Here is an 8,819-nt window from a genome sequence, read left to right as displayed (position 1 = left end):
ATTTAAATTCAACTAATTAGCATATAATGTATGATTTGTTTCAGGGGTACAGGTCTGTGATTCATCATTCTTACATAATACCCAGTGCTCATTACAACCCACATTCTTCTTAATCACAGTGATCCCTTCATTAGGGGACTCTCTCCTCTTTTCCTCCTCTTTTTGGAGTTATTGTTGAATATTCATTTCTAGTATCCAAATAATGGTACCATCCCCACCAAAAGAAAGAAAAGATAAATTTAATGCAAATTCCTCTGATGGTATTTTAGAAAACATACCTTCCTAATGAGTTCAGATATTTTAACCTGGTGTTTGGCCTTTAATGGATCTAGTTAGATTTTATCTGAATATTTTTCCTCCCTACAGAATATATCTTTAGATGCACATTTTTCCTTTTTCTCTCAGCATGTATAATCATTTATATCATTTTTTTCTTCATTTTCTACTTTTCCTTTCCACACTTTCTGTCTCAAGAAAAAGAAGTATTCACATGGGACAACAAAAGAAACCCAGGCAGGAAAGAGAAGTTCCATGGAGTCTAATCAAACTTGGAAATTGAAAGACAGTGACCTCTATTCAGAAAAAGAGAGAACACCCTTCCCTGGTGAGGGTTTCAAAACAGAAGTGGCTTTGTGAAGAATTCTGGGATAGATAGCAGAGTAGACTGTAGCCAGCCTGGCAAAAGTGGTCATCTTCATTCCTGGAGCATGATTCACTCTGATCTACTCCAGAGAATAGCGCTCTTGTAAAACTACCCCGGGGCCCCCCAATCCCCAAGAAAGAGCAATATAGATCTAATTCTGCTTTGTTTTTCTTTTAAATATGGATTTCCTAATATGACATAAAATGTATTGCAAAAAGGCTGAACAGAAATAAAACAATGATGGCACAGATTGTTGGTTATTTTAATAGTTTCCTTTTGAAAATTTAAGTTCTTTTCATAAATTTTAATAATATTCACTGCTTTAAAAAAACAGAAAAATGTGTTATTAAAAATTAAATACAGTTCAAGCATACAACTGCATCTTCCCTCTGGGTTGGGAAAGCTCAGGGTATAAATATACTTTCTGAAACCTGTCTTGCTGTTGTGATAATATGAAGAAGAACTAAAATAGGTTCCTATTCTCAGTTATTTGCAGAGAAGTTTTCCAAAGTCTCCAAACCTGCTTTTGTGTTTTGCTTTGTTGTAATTTTTATTAGAAAACATTTTAGAATTAGCATTATTTCAATCTTTCACAACCTAATTTTTTAAAGGATCGTATTAATCCAGAGTCTTGTAGAACCTATAGATTTCAAGAATAAGAAGTTATTAATTGAAAGGAAGATCTTACTTTTATGATATAGATTTCTAAATAAAGCTGTTTTAATGACATTTAAATAGCGTGTCACTTACCTAAACTTCATTAACTGAGATAAAGCAAAAGTGTTTTTGCAAGTACTGTAGGCAGTTATTTAAATGGTGGTCTTCATTTAGTTAAAAATGTATGATCAGAGTTTTATTGTTTGCTTCAAGAACACACATGCCAGGGTAGTGAGAAATAAGTTCTATTAAAGAGCACAAGCATAGTAATCAGGGAAAAATTAATTCCTGAGTAAGTTGCATTCCAAGGGTCCAGCAGGGAAGTATGTCAGGGCCCAGATAAGATGTACAAGTTCATCCAAATAAATAGTGGGATTCTGTAGGTCAGGAGTATTTTCATCATTATCTAAGGGCACACAGGCTTCTTAGATTTGGAAGAAAAGATAGGATTGCTAAAGTGATGTGTTATTTCTTGGTCGGGGGGGCAAAATTTTGTACTTTTGGAGTTTTCAGAACGAGGGAGTCATAACAAGTCCCTTTCTGGATTTGTGCCCCGAAAGTGTGATTTTATCCTACCCATCTCGGTACTCACCTGTGTCCATGTGGAACCCCATTGAAAGTCTCATGTTGGTGTTGAAGCATGTCCTTTACATGCAGAGAAGAGACATCTGTCTTGGATATTGAGAGTGACCACTTGATTAGTTTGAGAGTTTCTGGAAGTTTCCTGGGATATGGGACTTTCAGCGCTAAACTCTGGGTAGTTCCAGACAAATCGGGGCAGTTGGTCTCTCTTACTCCTTTTTCAGTAGTGGATTAGACATTTGTTACTCACACTGGGTGAGTGGGTGAAGCAATGTTTAGCCACTGTGCCTCAGTGAAGTAGCCCTGGTATCCAGATGGGAGACATGTAGTTTTCTTTATCTCTCAGTTCCATATTACCAGAGGAGGCGAGTCTGAAATCTTCAACTTGTTGCCCCATCTCTTTGATCAAGAGGTAATTATGTGTTCCACCATTCACAGGAAAAGGGCTAAAAGAAGGGTCATCTTGATAACATCATAATAATGATTTATACCGGAGCTCAGATCAAAGACAGATGTACTTCCAGAAAACTCAGCTGCTCTACTAGAAGCAAATGGGTGATTATCCAGAGGCACAAGTTTATTTTTGGCACTTTCTTTGACTAAGTTTAGAAGAGAAAGTTCTTGGCTTAATTATCAGGCATAGGTAATATAATCCACCAGTTTCAGGCAATGTAGTCAACTGATCTTTTGGACATCTTTCTGTGGAGGGGTCTGATGACCAGATATTTCTAGAATTAGCTTTACATTTATTAATCTTTAAAGCATTGTATTCAGTTCTGTTTCAGGAAGGTAGTTTATGTATTCTGTCAAAGCTTTCTTCAGCAGAAATATTGAGCCAGTTGATACGGATTTTCTGATTAACAATAATTTAATATCTTATGGTCTCCTTACGTTCTGAAGTTTACAGTTTACTTCTTGAATGTTGTGTTAGCCTACACTTCTATATTCATCAACTTCTGCTTGTTTTCTTCCAGGTCACAATTTTCATGAGTAAATTTCTGTTGCAGAATTATATGTTGACTGAAAGATATACTTAAGACTCTCCACTTTGACCTGAGGGTTTTTCCTTAAGTATCCATTGGAGTTTTGGCCAGTTTCAGTGAAGAAGATTCATGGTGCCATGTCTTTATTTGTTTTTCCTACTTGCTGCTCATTTTTTTCAGCTTGGACTAGAACATGGTCTCCATTATCTTCACTTTTTTTTTTTTTAATCTTCACTTGTTTTAATATGTTTTGTTGTCCAGAGAGAAGGAAGAAAAGAAGGGAAGAAAGAAAGAGAGAGGAAGTGAGGAAGGAAGGGAGGGAGGGAGGAAGGAAGGAAGGAAGGTCAACAAGGGACCTATCAATTCCTATCCTATCCTATCAATTTGGTTACTTCTTTAAAGAGTGTGGAAAGCCCCTAGTGAAAGTATACAGGACTTTATTGTTTGCTGAAGAAATGGATATGTTCAGCCTGCTGTTTGGGTAGGACTTCAAGGGCTGGGTATCTATTGATGAATCGTCATAGGATCTATTTCTAGGCCTGGGTGGCTTAAAATCTAAATTTTATCATTTTTCTCAGATATGATCAGATTGCTAGTGAACTCAATGAACTCAGTTAAAATATTAATTGAAGGCCATGTCTGCTGTTGAGCCATCTAGTTATAACACAAAATTACAAACACCAGATCATTTGAAAACCAGTTTTAGAATCTAATTAAAATAGAGCCAGTGCCTACTATGTCTCAGGGGCTGTGCTAATTATAGTGAAGAAAGGATATTGATTTGAGTAAGATGTTTCAAAAGGAGATGTGAGTGCCAAATGCAGCCTGTTAATTACTATGTAATATTATTCTGAAAAGGTCCTTAGAAAGATGAGTATACATAAAACATATATATATATATTTTAATATATATCTTATGCCCTGAAGCTAACACCATTAGAATCCCACTTCAGTGTTTATTAAATGTGTCTGTTAGAAGTACCAGGCCCTCCCTTCTTTTTACTATAAAACTTTATCTTGAGGAACTTTCACCCATTACTATTTTTTGTATGTAATATTTTAATATAAGTTGATTAATCATTATTCTAATAAAATAATTGGGAAAGCTGATTTCATTCTGTTATTTATCTCGAATCTGCCTAAGTGAACATTATTTCATTATTCGATTCAAATGGATTGCTTAATGAAAAGTACTATACAGGAATTACTTTAAAATTCTTAAACTTAGAATTCAGAAATTCAGAATTGACCTTCATTAAGTGGGACCCATTTGTATGTCCTGTACTAGCCAAAAATTTATCATTTTCAGAATTGATCTCCTTCAAAGGGGGCAATCGAAGCAGTATTACATAATCAAATTATCCAGAATTAAGACAGTATCCCTAAAAACTATTGTCTTTAGATTTTTCCTTGGATGTCACTGGTGAGAGGAGGCAAATATTTGTATTAATTGCTGACCGAAAAATGATAAAGAAAATCTTAATTTTCTTTCCTGAGTATTAATAGAAAAAAGGCTTGGGTTCTGTATCAAATTGAAATTATATAATCCTTTTTTTTAAAAAGATTTTATTTATTTATTTGAGAGAGAGAGAGAGAGAGACAGCATGAGAGGGGAGAGGGTCAGAGGGAGAAGCAGGCTCCCCGCTGAGCCGGGAGCCTGATGTGGGACTCGATCCCAGAACTCCGGGATCATGACCTGAGCCGAAGGCAGTCGCTTAACCAACTGAGCCACCCAGGCGCCCTGAAATTGTATAATTCTTGTTATGGTCCTTTTATAAAGCTTGTTGAGCCTCCCTTTCCCCACCTGTACCTGTTTTTAAAGTTTTCGATTCCTTAGTGATTACTGAAAGTTGTTTATGTGTAACCAGTTCTCTATTCTCTTAGTATTGGTATTCTCTAATTGTAGAATGAGAATGTCTTATGATATTGATGCCTAAATAAAAGTTGACTTAACAGAAAAAATATGTATATATTTTAAAGGTTTTTATTTATTTGACAGATAAAGAGAGAGCACAAGTAGGCAGAGCGGCAGGCAGAGGGAGAGGGAGAAGCAGGCTTCCCGCGGAGCAGGGTACCTGATGTGGGACTTGATCCCAGGACCCTGGGACCATGACCGGAGCCGAAGGCAGCCGCTTAACCTACTGAGCTGCCCAAGCGCCCCCATAAAATATATTCTTATTAGCATCTTGCTAAAAAAGTGATACTTCTGATTCTTTTTCCTAGAAAGTCTGATTTAATTTGCCACACAATAGCTTGCTATTATTAATTTTCCAATTACTGGCAAATTTTACTAAGCTTATTTTTATTATTCATGATTATTAAGGTTCACAATCTTCAAAAATAAAAACTTGAAAACATTAAAAAGTAAACCCTAGCATGTATAGTGTGCAAAACATCCTAAATATGAAAGTCTAGTTATTATCTTCTATCAATCTCACAGTTTTAATGAGTTGAAAACAACTCTGCATGTTAACATATGTCAGCCCTTTCTACCAAGGGTATATGGCACCCTGTAAGAGGTTATATTATAAAACCTGCAAAACTATGAATCACAGAAGGGATAACAATAATCTGTTTTATATATTATAGTATAAAAATTAATTATTTTATTATTATAAATTTGTATGTACCTTTTTTGTTTTCTTATTCCCCTCCTTATCTTCCATCAAAAAAGGCTTTAATAATGATGCTGTAGATCTAAACTTGGTGACTTGACACCTACTTTTTAATTAATTATTATGTCGCACAGTCAACAAGGAAAGTCACTTAACCTTTTTGGCTTTTTTTCCCCCCTTAGAATGAAGGTTAAAAAACCCTTTCAGTATGTGGAATCCTTGGATGAAATGTGCTTTGAAAAAAAATGCTCTGCTTGACTTACTTCACTTAGCATAATCCCCTCCAGTTCCATCCATGTCTTTGCAAATGGTGGGTATTCATCCTTTCTGATGGCTGAATAATATTCCATTGTATATATGCTCCACATCCTCTCTGTGCATTCATCTGTTGAAGGGCATCTCAGCTCCTTCCACAGTTTGGCTATTGTGGACATTGCTATGAACATTGGGGTGCAGGTGTCCCTTCTTTTCACTACATTTGTATCTTTGGGATAAATAATCGAACGTAATTTAAAGAAAATGCTTTCTCTGTTTACCTCGTTTGACACTACTCAGCCTTAGAATAGGGCCGTCAAGTTTTGCTTATTGAGAAAGCTTCCTGGAATGAAGATAGCTCTTCCCAGAGACGCAATTTCTGGTTATGTTTGGAGCGAGACTTACTTACGGGCCCTTGTCATAACGGGCACTTGTGTTACATTTACCTCCTTTGCTGGTGTTTGCAAAAGGAATGTTTAAGTTATCTGTTGTGGGAGGTTTCTGCCTTAAACATCTTTGTTTTCCTAATCTAAATGGATTGAAGAATCTGTGAAAATGAAATTAATGACAATTACTCACGGGGTTCGTCCAAATTTTTGTCTTCTGACTGGTTGTGCTTTTGTTGCCCCGCCATTGGTAAAACTTTGAGACCTATTGCTTCTGGGTGCAGGTCAGGTGTGATTAATGTGCTTGGTGAGAGTCATGTAATAAATCTATAAATCAAGTCATTTTGTTAACAGATATATATCCATCATTACACGGGCCAAGCCATGGATTCTTTTGCAACGTATCTGTGAAAAACACATCACCTGGTTACTTCACAGCTCTGCTCCCTTCCCATTAAGGATGCAGCGTTGAGGGGTCACCTGGGTGGCTCAGCCGGTTAAGCGTCTGCCTTCGGCTCAGGTCATGAAGTCCTGGGATCGAGCCCCCCGTGGGGCTCCCTGCTCAGCAGGGAGTCTGCTTCTCCCTCTCCCTCTGCTCCCCCCCTGCCCCCTGCTTGTGCTCTCTCCCTCTCTCTGTCAAATAAATAAATAGAATCTTTAAAAAAAATAAAAAAGGGTGCAGAGTTGACTCTTCCTTGGCACAGTGGAACAGAGAAATCAGGAGGGTTTTATGGGTGCTGTCCCGAAGTTTTGATTCAGAACTGGAGGAAGACCAACGGGTATGAACTGGTCTGCATCTGGCATCAAATAGTTCATAACTTGAAGTCTGCAACCTAATTTTGGTGAGACTCTTGAGAACCACAAAGGAGGAAAACCACATGGAATTTTTAATAAAAGCCAACAATCCTAACCATACAGGAATAGGTAGTCACTCTAAATGTGGTAGTAAAATGGATGTTTCAAATGAAAGGTCGGTCCCCATGATTGCCTTCAGTTTTACTGAATGGAGAGCTGCCTGTTATCACCATTATTAGTCAGGGCTGGTGCAGAAGTCCGCTCATGCATTTAGAAAGTGCACAAAATACAAGGCAGGAATGCATATCATCAGCTTTTACAGATATTACCATTGCACACATGAAAAACTTGGGGGCATGTTTCCCGAACTGTAGAAATATTAAAAGGATTGCAGAATTGAGAAGTTATTTAGGAAACAACAGCAAAACCTATCAGGTGTGATTAATGTGCTTGGTGAGATTTATTTATTTAGAGAAGAAACATGAGTGGAGGGAGGGGCAGAGTGAGAGGGAGACAAGCAGACTCCCCGCTCAGTGGGGAGCAAGACAAAGGGCTCGATTCCAGGACCCCCAGATCATGACCTGAGCTGAAATCAAGAGCTGGATGCTCAACAGATTGAGGCACCTAGGCGTCCCTCCAAGATAGCATTCTTTATATAAGTAACTGGAAAAAAAATAGAATAAAAGATTATCATAATAAAAATAAAAATAACTTATCTACAAATACATTTCGCAGTACTTGTGAACTACCAGGGTAAAGATAACTGTAAAACTCCAATGAAGGGAATACAAGAGACTTAGATGAAAGCAAAAGACAAAAACAGGCCTTGTTCCTAGATAAGAATATTCAGTATTTATAGCTCTCTTAATCAATCTCCCTAATGCGGTAACAAATAAAAGAGATTATTTTTATTTGGAGATAAAATACTAAAATTTATTTGAAAATAAATTAACACAGGGCAATTTCTAAGAGAATGAATAAAAGTACACGAGTCCCCACTAGGTGTCAAAATATTTTGTAATTTGGCAGAAGCTAAAACTGTTTTACTGGAATCTGAATACAAGTTGGATAAAGGGAAACAAACAAAGTTCACAAATTATTCATGATATTTGTTTCCAGGCGAGGTGTGTTAATGAAAAGAATCAGAACAGCTTCCATCCCTCACTTGACTACTTACCATCCTCATTGCCGCAAAACAAGCTGGTTCCAGGTCAGCTGAATAAGAGCTGGCCAGTAAGATGGACTCAAGAGGCAACTACTACCATCTGGGAGAATTTTCCAGGTATGTCACTGCTACTCCGTACATGTAAGTATAGCATTGTCCCACTGTGGTTGTGCTTAGAAAAATACTGGAAGGAAAGATGGCAAATTGCAAAAAAGTGGTACCTTGCAGAATACGGCTATACGTGAGCTAAATTTTTTGATATGGTTCCTTATTTATCTTTTGTGTTTTTTTTCAGATTTTGTAAGAAGTTTCCAAGTCTCTGTTCAAATAGTGGTCTGTATCTCACTGTCCCCCTTGGGAAGGTCTGGTTGTCCTGTCCTGATCCAGGTCCTTTAGATCTGGCGATAAAAGGTAGAGCTACTCTCAGATCTCCCGTGGTTCCTTTGTACAGACGTTTTCTTCCTTTCATTAAATCTAAATATGTTTGCCTCTCTCCTTATCTGCCCTTTATTTACTCCCTTCCTTCCTTTGGGGGCTTTTCTGTCATTATCATCAAATATTTATTTTAAAATATATCAAATTTATCCACAGGCTCGCCCCCTAAATTGGTGTCCTTAGTAATAAGCTAATGACATGTGGGTGAAAAATGTATAGGGATAGTTCTTTTTTGTTTAAAATTGATTGAAAAGCATTATATTTTCATGGCGCTTGGCTTTATATCATTTGTCAATTAATCAA

The 8,819-nt window shown here is 37.1% G+C and overlaps 1 long non-coding RNA gene across 1 annotated transcript; it reads left to right on the top strand.

The window, feature by feature from the left end:
• The first annotated feature begins 5,679 nt into the window (after positions 1 to 5,679).
• On the top strand, positions 5,680 to 8,558 carry LOC141374843 (uncharacterized). The gene is made up of 3 exons (XR_012381984.1): positions 5,680 to 5,790; positions 8,036 to 8,198; positions 8,377 to 8,558. It is a non-coding gene; the product is annotated as an uncharacterized lncRNA (long non-coding RNA).
• Positions 8,559 to 8,819: the final 261 nt, after the last annotated feature.

This window comes from Callorhinus ursinus, unplaced genomic scaffold, assembly GCF_003265705.2.
Source record: "Callorhinus ursinus isolate GAN/ISIS: 27379988/994484 unplaced genomic scaffold, GSC_fseal_2.0 scaffold22, whole genome shotgun sequence".
NCBI classification, from domain to species: Eukaryota; Metazoa; Chordata; class Mammalia; order Carnivora; family Otariidae; genus Callorhinus; species Callorhinus ursinus.
This window is presented reverse-complemented; position numbering and strand designations above follow the sequence as displayed.